This window comes from Salvelinus sp. IW2-2015, unplaced genomic scaffold (genome assembly GCF_002910315.2).
Source record: "Salvelinus sp. IW2-2015 unplaced genomic scaffold, ASM291031v2 Un_scaffold3726, whole genome shotgun sequence".
NCBI classification, from domain to species: domain Eukaryota; kingdom Metazoa; phylum Chordata; class Actinopteri; order Salmoniformes; family Salmonidae; genus Salvelinus; species Salvelinus sp. IW2-2015.
Window position 1 is genome coordinate 38243 of NW_019945003.1, and position 9001 is coordinate 47243.

Here is a 9001-nt window from a genome sequence, read left to right on the forward strand (position 1 = left end):
CCCCTTCCACTAGAAGTTAAACTAGAGTTGTTGTTTCACGACACAGCAGGTTGTGAGCCAGTTAAAGGGAAACACACAGGCAGGTAGCAGCAAAACAGTGTGACTGACTTGCAAACTAAAACCATACTGTATTGGTCTGATGTCTTAACCCAGCCAAACAGAAAATAGGAAGATGTAAAGTACAGTATGCTGTAATGTAATGGTGCCAATCTTTCTCATTCAGTTGGGACTGAGGCCTAAACACTAAAATACAGGAAATATGTATTATGTAATATAGATTCAGCTCAACTAAGGCCGGTTTTAGATAGTAAATCATCTGAGAAATGTTGATGTTAGGGTGAACTTACTCTTTAACAAACTCTTTAACATCAGTTTGATTGAACAGTGTTGCTCATACTCAACCCCAATGTTATGCCACCGGGGAGCAATGCATGGCAGGTCTAGTATTTGTATGTATTATTTGACCCCCTGTACTTGCTTCCAAACTCCCAGTGTCTGCGTTACACATCTAGTATTTGTATGTATTATTTGACCCTCTGTACTGCATACAGTGAGCTTCAAACAGTGGTACCCTTTGGCTGACACCTTGGAAACTCCACTCTTACATCATGGGGATCATGGGGTGGTGTCTGGAAAACACATTGTGAGGAAAGTGTTTACATACAGAGTGGTCGATATCTTGTCCCTCACCCAAAAAGATAGTTCAAAACAAACACACATGGAGACCAGTGGACTTTCCCATCCACTCTGTATAAATAGTAGACCCACATTCCCTCAATACAGTCTCTTTGGTGTTCACTCTATATAGCTGAATAGACACACTTCCAAAATGGCTCCAGATATCAAGATGTAYTTCTGCATTCAGCTTGTTCTTGCACTAACAGGTAAATATCACGCTGTAGAATGATGTGGTCCATACCAAACTGATATTATAATTGATTGCTTAGAAGTACAGTAAACTTTTGTTTTACAGCTGTCACAAATAATCTATGATATGCAATGTGGATATGAGACAAAAATGATGTAATATGTTGGTAGTAGGATAGCTTGTCATGTTGGAATCATATTTTAATGCAATTAAAATAATTATAATTAATAATTAACAAAATTTAATGCAAAGTCAAAATGAAAATCTAATTTTTAAAGCTCATATTAAGGTGCTCAAATAATGTTGTTGACTCATAAAACCACTCAGTAAAACCCTATTTCAAATTTGTTTTTGAAACAGACTGTTTAAAAAAATGCTTGTGATTTTCTTGTGATGTGACCTCACTCTCTTTGGCCGAGACAGCCCCACCTGTCATTTGTTAAAGACCCAATTATGCAAATAGACCAGAAGCTTGTTTTTTTCCATGAGAGAGAAGGAGACTAGGGGACTCATTTATAAACTGTGCTTACATACAAAATATAACCAAAAATATGCGTGTACCAGTTTTCACACAAAAGTTAGCATTTATAAAAACTGAACTTGACTTGAAAATGTGCTCACCTTCCAGCAAACTTTAGACCGCATATACACACACACATCTATTGGTTGAAGTATTAGATTAGTATGTTGTGCAAATTATGGATATACTAGACACGCTTGTTCATAACAATAAACAGGTTAATAACAAGATGCAATCATTTGCTGTTAGTGAGAAGAGAGAAAATCTATTTATCTTTGCATTTTAAAATAATTAGAAATAGGCATCTATTTTCTAGGCTATTATTTATTTAATTTCCATGATCATTGCATAATAAATTCCTGACCTTTTCTGTGATGGTTTCATACTCACCAGGTTGCTAGCACATAGTCCTAGAACAAGTACTGTATACTATTTGTCCCATATCTCCTTTAATTGCACCCACTTCATAGTAGTAAATAGACAAGTTATTTGACTCTAAATCATCCGATCCAGAGCTCAGATCCAGAGCACAGTTTATTAACAGTGGCACAGACGGTGGTAGGTTACTTCTGTAGTTTTCGTCTGAATACTGTAATTTCACATTTCTCTAGTAGACAATATTGCGTTTATACACATAATACATATTTTCAGAACCATTGCAGAATAAATTCTTAAACTGTTTTGGCCATGATGGGTTCATATTCCCGAAGTAGCCACAGACTACAAACAATTACCATGCGCATCTCTCATTTAACTGAGCCTATTAGACACGCTATTAATTCAAGTATTTTGCTCTATGCACAGAAAGGAAGCTGGTTTATAACATACAGTAGAATTTAACAGGTGAACAGACATATGACATTTTGCATTGAGGTGTGTAAGTTATGGCCATCACTGTGAGTAGACAATGTTCTAGAATTTACGCAGTGCAGCAGCGTAGGTTGGAGAAAATGTAAATGCAAAACATTAGGTCCTATTGAATTCAAACGGTCTGTTTACAGGTCCACAGCTATTTGCCTTTGTTGTTGTCTTTCATAAAAATGTTGTTCTGTCAGATAGCCACGGCCTACAGCAAATGTCACTGCAAAAGTTAACATTCTGTCATCACCTTCAAGACATTTGATCAAGTTCGCTATTTCCTTTAGAAAAATGCCTGGCCTAGTCCAAAGTATACAGGAAATAAGGGCGTTATTGTCACAATAAAAGTGAACGATGGCATTTTTCAGGCGGATAATGTTTGTTGATAACACACAGTTTCAGGACGGGCCTGATTAGTAAATAGGAAACATACATATGCATGCCATGCACCAAGTTTAGTGTGCAAATTTACGCAATGGCTAAAAATGAGGCCCAGAGCATTGCAACAACTATCTCGCCAGTCACCTTTTTCAAATTGATGTGGTTATAAAGTTGGCTGTTAAGAAGCACTTAGCTAGCACGCTAGGCAATCCTGCAAACGTAGAATCGACGGCTAACCAACAAGAAAGAGTGTCAAAACAGACCTCCACACAACGTGGTTTACAAGCTGCAAAGGCAAGTCTGCATGCTGGACATCAGGGCAGCCAGAGCAGCTTGACCCCAGATAGAACTCTGAGTTTGTAGATCATTTGAATATCCAAGTGCATGCACATCTCATTGGCTGAGCTGGCAAAATCAGCTGTTTGACCAGTAAGCCCACACCATTCTGTTTTCCTTACAGGCCAAACAAGGGCACAGACTCAGAGAATATCCATCTTTTTAACATCTTTAAGCACTGCAATTTCTTATCCTGATGTTACAGTAAAGAATTCTTACAAAGGTTAACTTGCTAAATCCTGAACACGTGTAATTAATATTTGCCATGTTGCGAACACGGCTTTGGGGCTGACAATCAAAATGACGTTTAGATGGGTTACCATGCAAACTAAATTGTAACTGATGTTTTTTTGTCAGGCACAGGAATTGATCTGCCCTGCCAGGTAAGAGCCACAGTGGAGGGAAGAACGACCCAGTGCTGCAGTATGTCGTGAACAACTCACTGAGAGAACATCCTGTCATGACCAAACTCAGACTGGTAAGCTGGACTGGGTTAGAGCCAGGGTTAGGGTTGTGGTTGTTTTTGAGGCTAGTGTTAGGGTTGAACCATGAGGACATGAAACTAGGGCTAGGGTTGGACTGGTAAGACTGGACTGGGTTAGGCGAGGATTAGGTCTTGAGTGAGGCTAGTGTATAGGGGTGAAGCCGGGATGGAGGACATGAAACTAAGGGCTAGGGTGGACTGTAAGGCTGGACGGTTAGAGCCAGGTTAGGGTTGTGGTTGTTTTTGAGGCTAGTGTTAGGGTTGAACCGGGATGAGGACATGAAACTAGGGCTAGGGTTGGACTGGTAAGACTGGGGAGAACCAGGGTGTTTATGAGATGGTTGGACTGGTAAGACTGGGGAGAACCAGGGTGTTTATGAGATGAAAAGCAGGAATGTACTGTACATACAAACCAGATGTGTACAGAGAGACACTGGTTTTCTACAGTATCATGACAGTTCAATAGGCTACTATAACCACTAGAGGTCAGCACAGTACTATACAAACACTGTGCTGAGAAGCTGCAGTCAGCAATACGGCGTAATTACATTGTTCGATTAGATTATGTCATAAAAAAAGTCATGTTTTAGTCTTTTTTTGTCGATGTTTGAAATCAAACAACATCATTCTGATTTTRTGTTAAACGCTCTGTAACAAAGCTTTCTTAGTGTCCAACAAGCTTTTTCAACCCTTAACCTTGTTCTGAACACCTCCACAACAAAGGTCATGTGTGGCAAGACGGTACATTGTCCTTCTCTCAGCACAAATCAAAGCTGCAGGAAAAAGTTAAATCTAGACTTTGTTTCCTCTATCGTAATCGCTCCTCTTTCACCCCAGCTGCCAAACTAACCCTGATTCAGATGACCATCCTACCCAGGCTAGATTATGGAGATGTAATTTATAGATGGGCAGGTAAGGGTGCTCTCGCTAGAGGTTCTTTACCATTCGGCCATCAGATGTGCCACCAATGCTCCTTATAGGACACATCACTGCACTCTATACTTCTATGTAAACTGGTCATCTCTGTATACCCGTCGCAAGACCCACTGGTTGATGCTTATTTATAAAACCCTCTTAAGCCTCACTCCCCTCTTAGGCCTCACTCCCCCCTATCTGAGATATCTACTGCAGCCCTAATCTTCCACATACTACACCCATTCTGCCAGTCACATTCTGTTAAAGGTCCCCAAAGCACACAAATGCCTGGGTCGCTCCTTTTTTCAGTTCGTTGCATCTAGCGACTGGAACGAGCTGCGAAAAACACTCAAACTGGACAGTTTTATCTCAATCTCTTAATTCAAAGACTCAATCATGGACACTCTTGCTGACAGTTGTGGCTGCTTTGTGTGATGTATTGTTGTCTTTACCTTCTTGCCCTTTGTGCTGTTGACTGTGCCCAATAATGTTTGTACTATGTTTTGTGCTGATACTATGTTGTGTTGCTACCATGTTGTTGTCATGATGTGTTGCTAACATGCTGTGTTGTCATGTGTTGCTGCCTTCCTATGTTGTTGTCTTAGGTCTCTCTTTATGCACTGTTGTGTTGTCTCTCTTGTCGTGATGTGTGTTTTGTCCTATATAAAAAAAATAAAAAAAATAAAAAAAAAACATGAATCCCATGAGTCCCCGCAGAAGGCCTTTTGATAGGCCATCATTGAATTTGTTATTAAATGGTTTACCTAGTTAAATAAAGGTTAAATAAAATAATAATTCTCCTTCCTTCATGTTGCAGAAAACCCTTGAGGACCCATGGAGCATCATGCTGGTTGCTAGTGAACAAGCACAACTGATGGCAAATTTGGCCAAACTGATCAATGCCAGCAAAACCATTGAAATTGGTATGTAATGATAAAACAAGCTTCATCCTGAAAACATTTAATGTTACTCTATTATTTGGAACATCTTTCATTGTGCCAATCTTTTCAACATTCMCTAATTCTGAATGAACTGCCCTCATTCTAATATCAGAAGAGACTAATGTTAATATTTTCCTCTCTCCAGGGATGTACACGSGGTACAACACCCTGAACATGGCGTTGGTTGTACCAGAGAGTGGTCAAGTGGTAGCATGTGAAATAGACGACGAATACGTGAACATTGCTAAACCTTTCTTTAAAGAGGTCAGATCAACATTCCGCTAGTCATTCAGCTAGTTTACTTGCTCCAATATTCCTCTAGACAGGAATTAGATCTGTTTGTCCAGTATTCAACSCCAAAACAACATCTAAACCCATTCAACCCGTTGGAATTCAGAAACATTGATTGTCTCTCCAAAAGCTTCAATACAGCATATTCAGTATCTAACATCTGTCAGTCAGACTTCACAAAGTGCTGTGGGTGGAGTAGTGAGGCCGTCTGCTCAGAAGAAAGTGTCTACGAAAAGGTGCAAAGCCAAGCAGCAGAGAATCCCTACAATGAACGTAATGCCCCCCTCCAAACAGTAGAAATACTACTGTACACAACACAGGTCAACATGTCTGTTATTGTCTGTTAAAAAATTCAAAAGGCACTCGCACATCTGAACAACTTATTTCAGGTGCATGGCAACAGTTGACAAGATGAAGGAAAAAGGAAACCGCACACTGCTCTTGATATGATCACTGATATTTAATAAGGTTACGTATCGGCCTCACGGCTTCGTCAGAGCTTTTGTGATTTTTTTAATTACACCTACCCACCCACATCCTTCCACACATCAAAGGGGTTGGAGGCAAAGGAAAAACAAATAAGTGCTACCAAATATAACATATGCATTGCATAAATATTACAAAGTGTATAAATAAGACGTATTATACACGTCTGTAAAACCACAATGAGGACATAGCAAGTTTTCATTAGTCTTTGGGTACATCGTACGGACATCAGAGTAATCTTAAATAGGCACATAGGCACACATATTCAATTCACAACATAACATACATAGGCATTTCATCATTAATCCTTTAGGAAATAATGTCTGGAGGGTGAAAATCCCAAAACATTCTCTTTTACTCAGACTATTATTAATATCACCTCCCCTGTCTGATATTTTAACTTTCTCTATGCCACAAAATCTAAAGGTAGAAATGTCATGCTTTAGGTCATTGAATGTACTGCGACTGGATAATCCTGTCGTTTCTCCTGATTGAACTTTTATGTTCACTAATTCTCTGTTTGAGAGAGCGGGAGGATTTACCGACATGACTGGCCCACATGGACATTTAATAATGTAAATAACATGGGTGGTGGAACACGTAATAATGTCATTATTTGAAACGTTTTCCTGTGTGTGGGTGGCAGAAATATTCACACTTTCACACAATATTCCACACACATTTTCTTTGTGGCTGGCAGTTGACATAACCAATTTATCGCGTAAATTCCTCCTCATACACAATAAGTGGTGGATATTTAAATTCAGCCGGCAAAGCTGGGTCTGATGATAAAATATACCAGTGTTTCTTGACCACACCTCCCACTTTTCGTGAGTTCAAAGTATATGTGGTTGTGAACATTACGGATTGTTCATTAGCTTAAGCGGGTCTTTTTTGTAACAGTTCATCTCGTGTTTTTCCCAATGCCAAATTAAGAGCTTCTTAAAAAAAATATTGTGACAGAAAATGGTTGGTATCGTCTGCTTCAAACCATCTAAACTCGAAATCAAGTCAACATTTTATTTAAAGCACATTGAAACATCTAAATGGACTTAACAGTACAGATGCCTAGACAATGAAAGACATGTAACTAACTACCCTTGTCATCCTTTCTAGGCCGGAGTCGAGGATAAAATTAATGTCCGTCTTCAAATGTGTATAAAAACACTGGGTAGGTGACTGATTTTAAAGAACCCAAACACGATTCCGTTGTGAAACGGGTGAATCCTTTTCAACGTGATCTTTTGTTTGTCCTAGATGAGTTGATAGCTGCTGGGGAAGCTGGCACCTATGACTTTGTGTTCATCGATGCGGACAAACAGAACTATGACAGATATTACGAGAAGTCTCTTGAGCTTGTGAGACAAGGGGGCATCATTGCCATCGATAATGTGAGTAGCCTATGCCCAAACTTTTATTCCTACAAGCGAGTCGTGATTTTGAATATGATTTGAATAATGCCAGCATGCAATCGATTTGATCTAATAAGCTAACTAAGGTAAAGATAAATGAAAAGATAGGCCTGTCTATCTGATTACCCTTCCTTGACCTGTTTATCACCTGTCCACCTAATTACCCTTCCTTGACCTGTCTATCACCTGTCTATAAAAATTACCCTTCCTTGACCTGTTGTTTATCATCGGTCTATCTAATTACACTTCCTTGACCTGTCTTTCTGACCTTCTGACCACAGGACACCTCACCTGTATCTCTGATCCCCCCCACCTTCTCCCCCCAGGTACTCTGGAGTGGTAAAGTGGTGGACCCTGCTCCTGATGACCTGACCTCCCAGACTCTGGACAAGCTCAACAAGAAACTCCACACGGACCAGAGGATCGATCTGAGCATGCTCACTGTGGGCGACGGACTCACCCTGGCCATCAAACGCTAACGATAACCCATGCTAACTCATACTAACCTGTGATGACAAATGCTTAACCCATGCTTACTCCAAACCCACTGTGATTTATTGGGGATTTATTTGAGATGTGGTAAACATGAAGGGCTGGAATAAATAGATGCTACTTTCAACAAGTACTGTACGTGTACGAGTGAGATTTTTTTACTTTTTACTTTTTACTTGAAATTCGAAAGCATGTCAGCCTCTGTCTCAGTAAGAGCTAAATAACTACCTTTTACTCCCAGAGATTTTAGTTTTTTTCAGGGTGTGACTAAAATAATGTTTTATTACATTTCAATTGAGTACAGGCTTAACTGAATGACAACAGAATTCCATATGGTAGTTTTGGGGTAGGCCTCGTCTCAGAGGAATGCTCCACAGAACCAGATGCTGATAACAGATTGCTCTATGCTGGACAGCTGGCATCAAAACCCTCCAGCAGGGAGAAGAGGGATGTGATGACGGCTCTCCAGGTTACATGCTGGTGGAGAGGTGGGAGCTCTTTGGAAGACTTTTGCTCCAAAATATCAAGTGAGACACAAGGGGTGAGTTGACATACTCCCCTGGATTTATGCCCATTGGTTGACAGAAAGGGAAGTGATTATGGCACGAGTGAGACTGTAGGTTCTGATTTATTTTTATGTGTGTGTACATGCGTTCGTGCAAGTTGAAAAAACATGTTGACTCAACCTACTTGTAGAGAAACGTCAATGCCATCCTTTGTCATGTTGACAAAACGGTTTATGACTCTGTCATACAGTATTCACTTTTATTTTTTGTTGTCCATGGCCACCTGGCTACAATGCTTGCTCACTAGCCTAACTGTGATAGTTAACATTTGCCTTCTACATCTAGTTTCAACCGTACCGGGCAGACAGCAGACAGCATGTATGGCATTGTGTGGGCGAGTGGTTTGCTCATGTCAACGGTGTGAACAGAGTGTTTCAGCATGATAATTCACAGCCCAACGTCGCATTGGAATCAACATGTGCCAGCATCCCTGTGGAACGCTTTCAACTTG

General features: G+C 40.1%; 1 pseudogene; it reads left to right on the plus strand.

Annotated features, from left to right (window-relative positions):
- Positions 1–778: 778 nt before the first annotated feature.
- On the plus strand, positions 779–8117 carry LOC112076391 (catechol O-methyltransferase domain-containing protein 1-like; annotated as a pseudogene).
- The last annotated feature ends 884 nt before the right edge of the window (positions 8118–9001 follow it).